At 45.5% G+C, this 12,291-nt stretch overlaps 1 long non-coding RNA gene across 1 annotated transcript; it reads right to left on the reverse strand.

Annotated features, from left to right (window-relative positions):
• Nucleotides 1-1,968: 1,968 nt before the first annotated feature.
• LOC118558248 lies at nucleotides 1,969-3,663 on the reverse strand. Its single transcript, XR_004928257.1, has 3 exons — nucleotides 3,510-3,663; nucleotides 2,643-2,765; nucleotides 1,969-2,542 (listed from the first exon to the last, which is right to left on the reverse strand). It is a non-coding gene; the product is annotated as an uncharacterized LOC118558248 (long non-coding RNA).
• Nucleotides 3,664-12,291: the final 8,628 nt, after the last annotated feature.

Consider the following 12,291-nt stretch of genomic DNA (forward strand, 5'->3'; position numbering starts at 1 on the left):
CACGCGTGTGCATTCACGCACAGCAGAGCTATGCTGCGCAGTAAATAAAATCCAAGCTGAACTGTAAACAAAATAACAGTTAATAATGGTTCATTTTTAACCATTTTGCATCTCTGGTGTGATGGTGTACCTCAGTCTGCTCTGTGAGCGCCAGGGGCGGAGCTAGACCTTTTTTCAAGGGGTGGCCAAAGGGTGAGCAAGGCTTTATCAGAGGGGTCCATTTACAAATGATGAACGAAAGGAAACAAATATTTTCTCACACACACTCCAATTAAAACAGTTTATTTAACAAAGATTTGCCATGACCAAACAAGACGGCACTATGGAACAGTGAACATGTAAATGTAAACTCAGAGCCCAGAATATGACCAAAAACAAATTCTCAAAAATAAATAAATAAAACTGGCTCCAAATAGTAAACTGCAAGACAATACCACCAGAGCTGACCAGCAGTACCCTGGTGGTATTTATAAAGGTTTGAGAAACACTGCTATGGTCAAATAAGCTTTGAATGGGAACAACATACTGCAAACTCAAAGCCAGGATACACTCAAGAGAGCATAATTCTCTGATTTTGGTGGGAAGAAGCAAAATGTTTTACAAAGTCATCCATGTTGAGGGTATGTGCCCTCCTTGACTCAACACTGAGAATGCCAAGATGACCTAACCTGTCATCAGCCATAGCTGTTCTAAGGTGGTTTTTGATCAGTTTTAGAGCAGAAAAACTTTGCTCACAGGACGCAGTACTGACTGGGATAACAACTGAAATCTTACAAAGTCTAAACAGCTCATGGAAAACCTCTTTATAAGGTTCCAGGAACACAACAAAGTCAAGTAAAGTAGAGGCTCTCTCTAACCCACCTTTTTCTCTCCTCAGAAGCAGCCGTCTGGTTTGGTGAACCTCATGTTTAAGATCTTCTACATCTGACTCAAATGTCTGTCCAAAAGCATACAGTGTTTCCTCTTTCAAGAATAATGGCTTTTTGGGACTAGAGACTGAACCCCTAGCATTAGCTCACAATTCTTCTGTGAAAAACGCCTCTCAAGCTCAGCTGTGAGACAGTCAAGTATCTGATAAAAGACACCTCTGTTAAAATCCTCCTTACTTTGGTCACTGTGCCTCTGCCCTACAGTAGTCATCACCAGTGAGTCCAAAAACCTGGAACTGGCCTTAGGCTGTCTCTTGCTGAGTGGCAGGGTGCTTATTTTGCAGCGTTCTACTAGTTCTTGAGTGTCCCTCAGTAGTTCACCAAAGCAAGCTTCACTTCTGTAGCTTTTCAATGTGTCTGTCAGGGAGCCGACTAACTCTACGGCTTTTGATCAATCAAGATTGCTAGATTGAAGCACGTCAGACAGGATTTTAATATCCCCAAACACTTTACAAAAAGTAACTAAAAGTGCTATAGACTGAAAATCAATCTGAGCCAGAAGACCCTTTGCTTCCACTTTTCTATCCCCACTGTTATTTTCCAAGGAAATATCCTGCAGAAGCCTCAAAACCGCTGGAAGCCTGTCTCTCACATTGGGACATGCCAGGTATCTACATGCCCACCTAACATCTATTAGTCTCTGGAGCTCCCTAGGCTTCTCTAGTGGATACAGCTCTTTTTGGACAGCAAGCCACTTGGTGTGAACAGCAGAACCAGTTACAAATTTATAAATATTCTGAAGAAGAGAAAAAAAGTCTTCAAGATTCAAACAGTGTGCGTTACAGTGTAGATAAAATGCAAAGTTGGCATTGTTTTTAATGCGTGCAGCAACACCTGAATGCTTCCCACTCATCACAGAGGCACCGTCATAACCCTGTCCTACAAGCTTGTTTCTGTAGTCCAGACCATGCTTCTCCAGACACCCCACTATCATTTTGGTCACACCCTCAGCATCCAAGCTTTCTGCCCACTGAAAGTGAAGGAAGCCTTCATGTATGGCACCACTGCAATAGTAACAAACTACTAAAGATATTTGTTCTTTCTGTTGTAAATCTCTAGTCTCATCTGCCAACACACTGAACACCTCGCTTTGTTTAACTTCAGCTGTGATTTCTTTTTGAACCATTTCAGCCAATCCCTGCACAACCTCATTTTGGATTTGGTGGCTAGTATACTTTGCATTGCCATGTGCATCTAACCTTCTCTGCACAAAGGGGTTATGCTTTGCAATTTCATTCAAAATGGCTAAAAAATTGCCTTTATTGTCAGTCATCAGACTCCCTGTGACCCCTTTGTGCAATATTTTCAGTTGCTGTTAATAGTAACACCTCAGCAACTGTTTTAATGTATTTTTTATTTTCTTCAACTTTCTGTTTCCTAGCCTCATTTAAGGCCTCCTGCTTCAGATGTGAAGGATGATTCTGTAGAACTAGGCAGGGAGAAATGCCTGCATGCAAAACAGTAACTGGCATTTTGAGATACAGAGTACTCAAGCCGTGGATTGTCTTTGTACCAAGAGCTGTTCAAAGCCCTTGTTCTTGTTCCATGCTGAGTTCTTGGGAACTTTGACAGACATGGCTGAGCTGGACCTTCCGCTTTAGTTCTTGAGATGTCTGGGATAAATATTAGGTCATTATATTAAGTATTTTTGGGCATAAGTTAAGTTGTAATTAGTTAAGTTTCTGTAGCATAACATGGGTAGTGTGTGCCTACCAACTGGTCCTTTTGGTGTGCAATAGGTTGTGCTGGGTGGGGGGAGTTCGGTGCCATTTCCTTCTGCTTCACTGTCTTCCTCCCCAGAGTCTGACTCTGAATCCATATCACCCTCATCTCTCTCTGGAACGTAATTGTGAAATGCATAAACAGACACAATAAAAAAAGCAAAAAGCATCATGCTAACCTTTAGAATTGGGCTTATTGGATTTTACTACTTAATAACTCTCTGTCACAGCCTGTAACCTGCTGGTGATACACTTGGGCCTGGTGTCTCCAGGCTGGTCACTGCTGCAGGGTTCTGTCTGGTCCTGGTCTGGCCCTGGTTTTTGCCTCTTTAAGAACAACTGGGACATATTCCCTTTTCTCTTCATTTGGGCTCTACACAAAATAAGACAGCCTGGTATTTAGACTCCATGACTGTTTGGCAGAGACAACACTATTTTAACTATTATTTAAACTATAGTTTTCTGTAGCTAGCTAAAATAATACTAAATTAAAAATAAATTAAATAATATAACTAGTTAGGTTATAATTCAAAGCTTTCATATGACATAGCCTGCTTACATTTCAGTCATTATAAAACTTAACAATGGTTTTTCACATATTCTAACCACACACATTTCAAGCTAGAGCTGGGAGATATATCCTGGTTAAATGAATAAAACATTACAGGGCAGCATGTGCACTAAAACATGTGTTAAAAGAATCTGTCTAAAACACCATCTATCAGCACTAGCATTGCTAATATAATAAACCAGGCACTACGGAGCGGTGCACAACCATTTTCTTTTTCATTTTTAGAAATGTATGACAAGTGCCGCCTCTCATTAGGAAGGTAACAGAACGATAAAATGTTGTAAATACCTGCAAAACTCCTCAACGGTGTCCTCTAAAGCCGCAGGTGTGTTTTGGATCAAGCAGGAACCACATGTCAGCTTAACCAATGAACAGCGTCAGTGAGCAGCATGTAGGCTGCTACCATACACACATATATAAGCATAGACATATAAAGAGTAGACCCCGCATCGACCGCTATCGCCTATAGGCGCTGACGAGATTTAGGGGCGCCATCTTGGGGCGGTCAACAACTCCGCTCAGTCTAATGTGCTAACCAGGTGCAGGATCATTTTTAATCAACTATAACTCGTTTAATGTTGAACTAATTTTCACATTTGTTTTGCTTAAAACTTTAAAACTATAGCTATTATATCAAATGGTCCAGTGCGTTTAAATAATCTTAGTGAGGTTAAAAGTAATATAATATTCTGACATGATGTATGTATGTTTCAAAACACAGCCACTCACACATTTTTATAAGTTTTTTATTACCATATAAACAAACACATTTGTACATGTACACATATATATGTACATATATATATACGTTCCAAAAAGAACCCGTGATAGGCGAAATCCGTGACGTAGTAACCTTTATTTATTTATTTTACAATTATTATACAATGAAATATAGTACATTGAAACCAAAGAACAAAATCTTTTTACAGGCCCAAGCATTTGTTTAACAAATAAAAGTACTGTATAAACGTTTTTTATTTATTATTGAAAAATAACTACTGTGCTGTAAAATAATAATTTTAATCATCAATACGAACTGAAGGCTTCAGATTGCGGAGATCAGTACCGCCTCACCGCGACCCAAGTCATTGGATTAGAACGGGAGAAAAAGAAAACTTATTATTAAAAAAATACGAAGTACAGTAGGAAAAATAGTGACTCGCGTGTATTTCACTGCTTTTCTGACTGAGCCGCTGCATCCTGACTCCGCTCTGTAGCGTTTTTTTCTTCTAAAGCCCGCGGTGCAGGTGTGTTTTTATCGGGAGAAGAATATAGTTATCGGTGGTTGTTGTCGCTCTTCTCACTTCTGGGAAAAAAGATTCTTATAAACCGACATGCCAACACCGATTGAGCGAGGGCTCACTGTGTCACTGTGTGTATATATGTAACGGAGCAGAAGAGCTCAGGTTAAATTATGTGAAACCAGGCGCAACACCGCCACCTACTGACGTAGTGGGTACGTGGGGTGGGGAACGCCACAGCGGCGAGAGGATTTATATGGGTAAGATGTGCTCTCACACGGTCTGGGACGTTATTGATTTTGTGAGTGTTTAATGTGTTCATATTTTGTGTTCTGTGGTGTGGCATTGCTCTGTGTGTTGTGTTAGCGCTCACTATAAATTTTGAGCCTGTATTTAGTTAATTAGAAACTTTGTTGCTGAAGCTAACTTAGCTTCTATGCTATTTTCGCCTCACGTGTTAGATCATAATTGTCCCGCGAGACTGCTGTTTACCCACGCCGCTGCTGTGTCGTCTGCTGTGTTGCAGGTAATATACGATCACTGTAGTATATATTTTGTGTTGTTTCTGTTTTGTATGGCCACAATTGGTTATTTTTCTGTTGTTTTGTTTACTGAACGCCACAGCGGCGAGAGGATTTATATGGATCATAATTGTCCCGCGAGACTGCTGTTTACCCACGCCGCTGCTGTGTCGTCTGCTGTGTTGCAGGAAAAGAATAAAACAGTAACACCCACCTGTCATCGTCTGACATCTATATATATATATATGAAGCCTCAATAAAGTGGAGCTGTGGTCATCAGGAGAAGTAACCTGTCATATTGGTGCCGTGACTTGTTGATCTGGAGCTTCGTCTTCACTTCGGCCCGGGACCACTTCATTGGACGGCTTCTGGGTTTTGCTCTCAGGTGGACTGTATTTCTGACGGTGTACTGGTTCATTTTACTCTTCAACCAGTTTCCTGGGGTCATTATATGCTTTTTGTTTTCGCTGTGATTAATGTGTCACTGTCATTTGTGGTTTGACAATGAGCTACATACAAGGGAATGTTACTACACCTTTTATTCCGAGTGTTGGTAGAGGGAGAGGCAGAGGTGTGGTGTTGCAGTTTGATAGTCCTGTTGAGGAGGGTGGTGTTCATGTGGCGGGAGGTAGGCAGGTTCCAGCCGAGCTCTCTTCAGTCAGTAGAGACGGGGTTCCCTATCAGAGCCATCACATTGTGCATACCCCTAGCGCACAGGTTACTGCTACACCTACACAAAACCCTGTTCCACCTTCACCTGATGTAGTCAGCCAGATGAGTGACATAATTAAACTTGTCGGCCAGCAGGTGGCGGATAGCATAGTCGCACACCTCAGTCCAGCACATAGTACGCCAACACCCAGCACCCCAGTTGTGCACAGTGCTCCCACCACCTACGGTTCTGCACACAACCTTGACCTGTCACAAGTCCAACTGGTGCCTCACAGGAAGCTGAAGGAGCCCCCAACCTTCATAGGTGATGTCACAGACGCTGTGGATGTTCATGGATGGGAGGACCTGATGAAGGATTACATAAAGAGGGCGAACATTAGACCAGAGCAGCAGGCTGAGGAAATACTCATTCATCTCAGAGGTCGAGCTAAAGATGTTGTGAAGTTTAGTTTGAGAAACAGTGGTGTTGATATGACTCTAAACCCAGATGCCATTTATGCTCTCCTCCGTAAGCATTTTGCTGCTGTGCCCTACTCTCCTCTCCCCCTAGCAGACTTTTACACCACACTGCCAAGAGAGAATGAGGATGCGTACGACTACTGGCTGAGGCTCAACCAGGCTGCAGATGTTGCTGCTGACCGCCTCAAGGAACAGGGTAAGGAGCTGCACTGCCCCAGTCTTGAAGTGACGCGCATGTTTATCAAGAACTGCCCATCCAAGGAGCTCGCATGACCTTCAGGTCGAAAACAATTGACAAGTGGACTGCAGTGGAGGTTCAAGATGTGCTGGATGAGTTTCACGCGGGGAGGGGTTTGAGAGGTGCTACTGCTGCCACTGTGAGTAGAATGCCCAGTGAGAATGTGCATGTGAATAAAGTCGAGATGCTTCACACTGCAGCACCTCCGCCTGACTCTAGAGACTCTCCCACACCCAGGTCATCTGATTTGGCTGCTCTTGAACGTGTAGTTAACATGCTGGAGAAAGTTCTGCTGGAGAAGTCTGCTCCAAACTACACTAATGCTCCCAGACAGGCCAGACCCAGACCTCCTAGGATTGAGGGTCTGAATGCCCTGCCGTGTGCTGTCTGTGGCAACGCAACCCACTCAGCGCTCACTCATTGTCGAGACAAGAAACTGTGCTTCAAATGTTTCTCACCTGATCATTCCAGACGCCGCTGTCCCGTGCAGTCATCGTCCACTCCATCTGCGCAGCTGGAAAACTAATGGATCTGCACCCAGGGGAGGACGGTGTGGATCCTGTTGGTGTCCCTACCACAAGTGATACTGAGGACTTTGAGTCAGTCTTTGAGTCAGTTTGTTCAAGCATGCCTCCAAGTAAGACTGTTCTGTTTCAAAGCACACAGAGAATACAAAAGTCAGACAGCTTGTTTTACACCACTGTCACTGCAGCAGGTGTCTCATTGAAAGCAATGATCGACAGTGGCTCAACAGGATGCACGCTGAGTGAATCAGCTGCAGAGCGCCTCCTGCAGCATGTTCCAAGTCTGAGACGTTATTCTGCAGGTGATGTTGTTATCATTGGATGTGCAGGTCATCAGGTCTCACCTTCAGCTGCATATGATGTGGAAGCTGAGGTCTACAACTGCAAAATGATTATTCCAATGTTTGTGGTGCCTGGACAGACTGATGATCTGATATTAGGAAGCAACGCCATAAAGAAAATCCTTCAGATGATGAGAAAGACTGACAGCTATTGGCGACTCATGTCTGAGCCCAGTAGCGCCACTGATGATGACTGTCACCACTTTTTCTCCCTCCTTTCCAACACACAGAGATGGAGAGGTGCTTCTGTGCCTGACAAGGTTGGCACACTGAAGTTACAACACTGTGTGACTTTGCAACCACAAAGTGAACATTTGGTGTGGGGCAAGCTTCCTGCTTCTTCACCTATGTCAGTCAGCAGCACAGTTGTTGTTGAACCAACTCAAGCAAGATGCAGACCCAGAAATGTCTTGGTTGGTCGGATTGTTACGCCTATGTGGGGTGATGGATGTCTGCCCATAAGAGTTATTAACCCCACAAATGAGCCCATCACGCTGAAAAGGAACACTAAACTCGCTGATGTGTTTCCCTGTGTTGCAGTCGAGGATCTGTCTCCACCTGACCAAATCCAAGGTCACTCTCAGTCCATCACAGATCCTGCGACTCCGAGGTCCAAAGAGGATGTCAGACGTGTGTTGGACAAGCTGGGTCTGCCTGATCTGGACTTGGACTCGTGCGCCGTCTCGGACCTCTGGAGGGATAAGCTTCTACAGATCATCGAGAGACATGAATCTATCTTCTCACGACACAAGATGGATTGCGGAGAGGCGTCTGATTTTGTGCACAAGATACATCTGGTGGATGAGAGGCCGTTCCGGCTGCCTTACCGCAGGGTAGCACCGAGCCACTATGAGAAGTTGAGAACAGCGCTCAATGAGATGGAGGAAAGAGGGATCATTCGCAAATCAACCAGTGAGTACGCTTCACCCCTCGTCCTTGTGTGGAAGAAAAATGGCGACCTGCGCCTCTGCACAGACTTCAGATGGCTCAATGCTAGGACGGTGAAGGATGCTCATCCGCTGCCACATCAGGCCGATGCGCTTGCTGCGCTCGGGGGAAATGTCCTCTTTTCCACCATGGACCTCACCTCGGGTTTTTACAATGTGCCTCTGCATGAAGACCACAAGAAATACACAGCCTTCTCATCACCGTTTGGCCTGCATGAATACAACCGGATGCCTCAGGGTCTGTCGAACAGCCCAGCTACATTCATGCGCATGATGCTTTCTATTTTTGGAGATGAGAATTTCACCAGTCTTTTGTGCTATTTGGACGATCTCATGGTTTTTGGGCCCACTGAAGAGATAGCACTCCAGCGCTTGGAGATGGTGTTTTCTCGCTTGAAGAATCATAACCTCAAGCTGGCGCCGAAAAAGTGCCACTTCTTGCGGAGATCCGTGAAGTTTCTCGGGCACGTCGTTTCTGGATCGGGCGTGCAGACAGATCCTGGAAAAGTTGACGCTATTACCCAAGTGAAGGTGTCTGATCTCATGGACAGTGATGGTGTCACTCCTTCACAGAAGAAGATCCGTTCATTCTTGGGGATGGTGCTGTATTATCAGCATTTCATTGAGGATTGCTCCACTAAAGCCAGGCCCCTGTTTAAGCTACTCTCAGAACAGAAGACTGTGGGGAAATCCCGGCACAGGAGGATGTCTGACAGAAAGCGCTCTACTCAAGTGAAACTCTCAGCAGATGACTGGACGTCTGAGTGTCAGACTGCCTTTGACACTCTAAAAAATTATCTGTCTCACAGCGCGACCCTAGCTCATCCTGATTTCGAGAGGGCCTTCATTCTCGCTGTGGACGCTTCGTTTGACGGGATTGGAGCTGTCCTATCGCAGATTCAGCCTGGTGAGAAAGTGGCTAGACCAGTTGCTTTCGCTAGCAGAACACTGTCAAAATCCCAGTTGAACTATCCAGCTCACAGGCTTGAATTCCTCGCCTTAAAGTGGGCCATATGTGACAAGTTCTCACATTGGCTAAAAGGGAGACATTTCACTGCATGGTCTGATAACAACCCGTTGACCTATATCCTGACGAAGCCCAGGTTGGACGCCTGTGAACAAAGATGGGTAGCAAAGTTAGCGGCATATGACTTTGATCTGAAATATGTTCCAGGGTCCAAGAACACCGTCGCTGACGCCCTGAGCCGTGAACCCTTCGTCCAGTCCAGCATAGGTCATCGTCTGATTAAAGAGCCCTACCTGTCCTTGTTGGATGAAGTCAATGGAGTTGTCACTGGGACAGTGCAAGACGCCTTCCGACTAACCAACTGCCAGGCTGTTCAGAATGCTGCTGAATCCACAGGTGAGGGTCACAATCCAGCGCAGCCTGGAGGCGCCATCGGTGCTGAGGAGGTGTCAGCCATCCTGGATGCTCACTGCGCTGGTGGCATTTCCCATCTGTCCGGTGCAAATCCATCCTTGTTGCAGTTACCTGACGAAGACCCGTCCATTGTTATTCCACGCAGTCTGTTACACAACCTGCAGCAACAAGATGCTACTGTGAACAGAGCACTCTTCTATGTTCAGCGACATAGGAAACCAAATGCACATGAGAGGGCGGCTGAGTCGAGCTGTGTGCTCCGGCTTTTGAAACATTGGGAGAGATTAAAAGTGTGTAATGGGATTCTCTACAGAGTCAAGAGGGACCATCGCATGAACAAAAAGATCTTTCAGGTTGTCATACCTGAGTCCCTGAAACATCAAGTCCTCCACGGTGTTCATGATGCAGCCGGCCACCAGGGCCGTTCAAGAACTCTCTCCCTGGCCAGTGAGAGATTCTTCTGGACCGGCATGGGAAAAGATGTTGTGGCACATGTGAAGCACTGCCAGAGGTGCATTCTGGGAAAAACCCCTGAGCCAGCTGCCAGTGCCCCTCTTGAGAATATCCGCACCTCAGCTCCTATGGAGCTAGTCTGCATTGATTTTTGGACGGCAGAGTCAGGTGACAAGAAGACCACTGATGTTCTTGTGGTTACAGACCATTTCTCAAAACTAGCACTGGCTTTTCCCTGTAGAAACCAATCTGGAAAGCAAGTTGCCCGCTGCTTGTGGGACAAGTTCTTCTGCATTTACGGATTCCCCAAGCGAATCCACTCTGACCAGGGTGCTAATTTTGAGAGCAGGCTCATCAGAGACCTTCTCGAAATGGCAGGTGTACATAAATCTCACACGACTCCGTACCACCCCATGGGCAATGGTATCACAGAAAGATTTAACAGAACCCTTGGTGGCATGATAAGGACTCTTTCCCCGAAGTACAAGTGTAAATGGCCGCAAATGCTCCAGATGTTAACTTTCAGCTACAACTGCACAGTGCATGAGACCACGGGCTTCGCGCCATTTTACTTGATGTTTGGGCGCATCCCACGCTTGCCGGTTGATGTTATGTTCCATCATGTCCTGGAGAATGTCAGTGTTGTCAGCCACCATGAGTTTGTGGATCATCTGAGGAGGGATCTTTCTGAGGCTGCACAGATTGCTCGACAGCATGCCCATGATGAGCAGAATCGTCATGCTAAAATCTACAACCGCAAGGTCAAAGGGTCGCCGCTGGCTGTAGGTGACAGAGTGCTGCTGGCCAATCGAGGTGAAAAGGGCAAGAAAAAGGTCGCAGACCGGTGGGATTCAACCCCTTTTGATGTGGTGTCTGTCAAACCTGAAATACACGTGTACAGGATCCGAGATGCTGCTACAGGAAAGGAGAAGGTTGTGCACAGGAACATGTTGCTTCCTGTAGACTTCCTGTCATTCCCTGAGCCGCCTGGCTCACAGGCAGTCTCTGGTGAGCCACAGTCTGCAGTGTCATGTCAGAGCGACCGGTGTTGTGTTGTGGATGGCCGGGAGGCTGCTCAATCACGCACTATGGATTGGCTCATGCAGTCCCCAGACCAGGTTGAGGAGGAGAATGGGAGTGTTTCGAGTAGTGATGGCATCAGCAACGCCTCACTCGTGGTTGCTGTGGACACAAGCAAGTCAGGGGAGCTGCCAAACTGTACCACTGAAGACCTTGTGCCACACACATCTCCCAACACTGCTGCACAGAACTCAGTCTCAGACCCAGTGCATGACACGAGTCACTTCCCTACGGATGTGCCCATTGCTATGAGTGACTCTCTCAGTCCAGATGAGGTTGAGTTAGAAGAAGTAGTGTGCACACATCCAGTCATTACACAGACCCCTCCAGCTTTCTCACGGTGTGGAAGAGCCATTAAACGTCCAAATAGGTTGATTTGTGAGATGTTGGGCCAGATATTTGTGGGGAATACTGATACGCACCTGTCAATCTGTGTGTAATTTAACTGCTGAGGTTTCTGTGACTACCAGTCACTTGAATTTATTTTCTTTCATTTAATGTGATCTAAAGATGTGTGTAATACACTAAAAAGAGCAAAGACATGTACAATGTAATGAGATGTAAAAGGCATCTCTGGTTGTCTGTGATATGTACAGGTTTTGGTACCTCCCTGTGCCTACGCACTTCTAATGGTAGAATTTCTGATATTGACTTTTTCGTACATCACTGCTCGGGATACACAGTATTTTTTATTTTTTTTATTTTCTTTCTCTCTCTCTCTCTCTCTCTTTCTTATTGAGCATATGTTTTTGTTTTGCTCTTGGTGTTTCCGATCTGTGTTGCCCCTATTTGGCATAATTTAAGGGGGGTGTATGTAACGGAGCAGAAGAGCTCAGGTTAAATTATGTGAAACCAGGCGCAACACCGCCACCTACTGACGTAGTGGGTACGTGGGGTGGGGAACGCCACAGCGGCGAGAGGATTTATATGGGTAAGATGTGCTCTCACACGGTCTGGGACGTTATTGATTTTGTGAGTGTTTAATGTGTTCATATTTTGTGTTCTGTGGTGTGGCATTGCTCTGTGTGTTGTGTTAGCGCTCACTATAAATTTTGAGCCTGTATTTAGTTAATTAGAAACTTTGTTGCTGAAGCTAACTTAGCTTCTATGCTATTTTCGCCTCACGTGTTAGATCATAATTGTCCCGCGAGACTGCTGTTTACCCACGCCGCTGCTGTGTCGTCTGCTGTGTTGCAGGTAATATACGATCACT

Source organism: Fundulus heteroclitus, unplaced genomic scaffold (genome assembly GCF_011125445.2).
Source record: "Fundulus heteroclitus isolate FHET01 unplaced genomic scaffold, MU-UCD_Fhet_4.1 scaffold_114, whole genome shotgun sequence".
NCBI classification, from domain to species: domain Eukaryota; kingdom Metazoa; phylum Chordata; class Actinopteri; order Cyprinodontiformes; family Fundulidae; genus Fundulus; species Fundulus heteroclitus.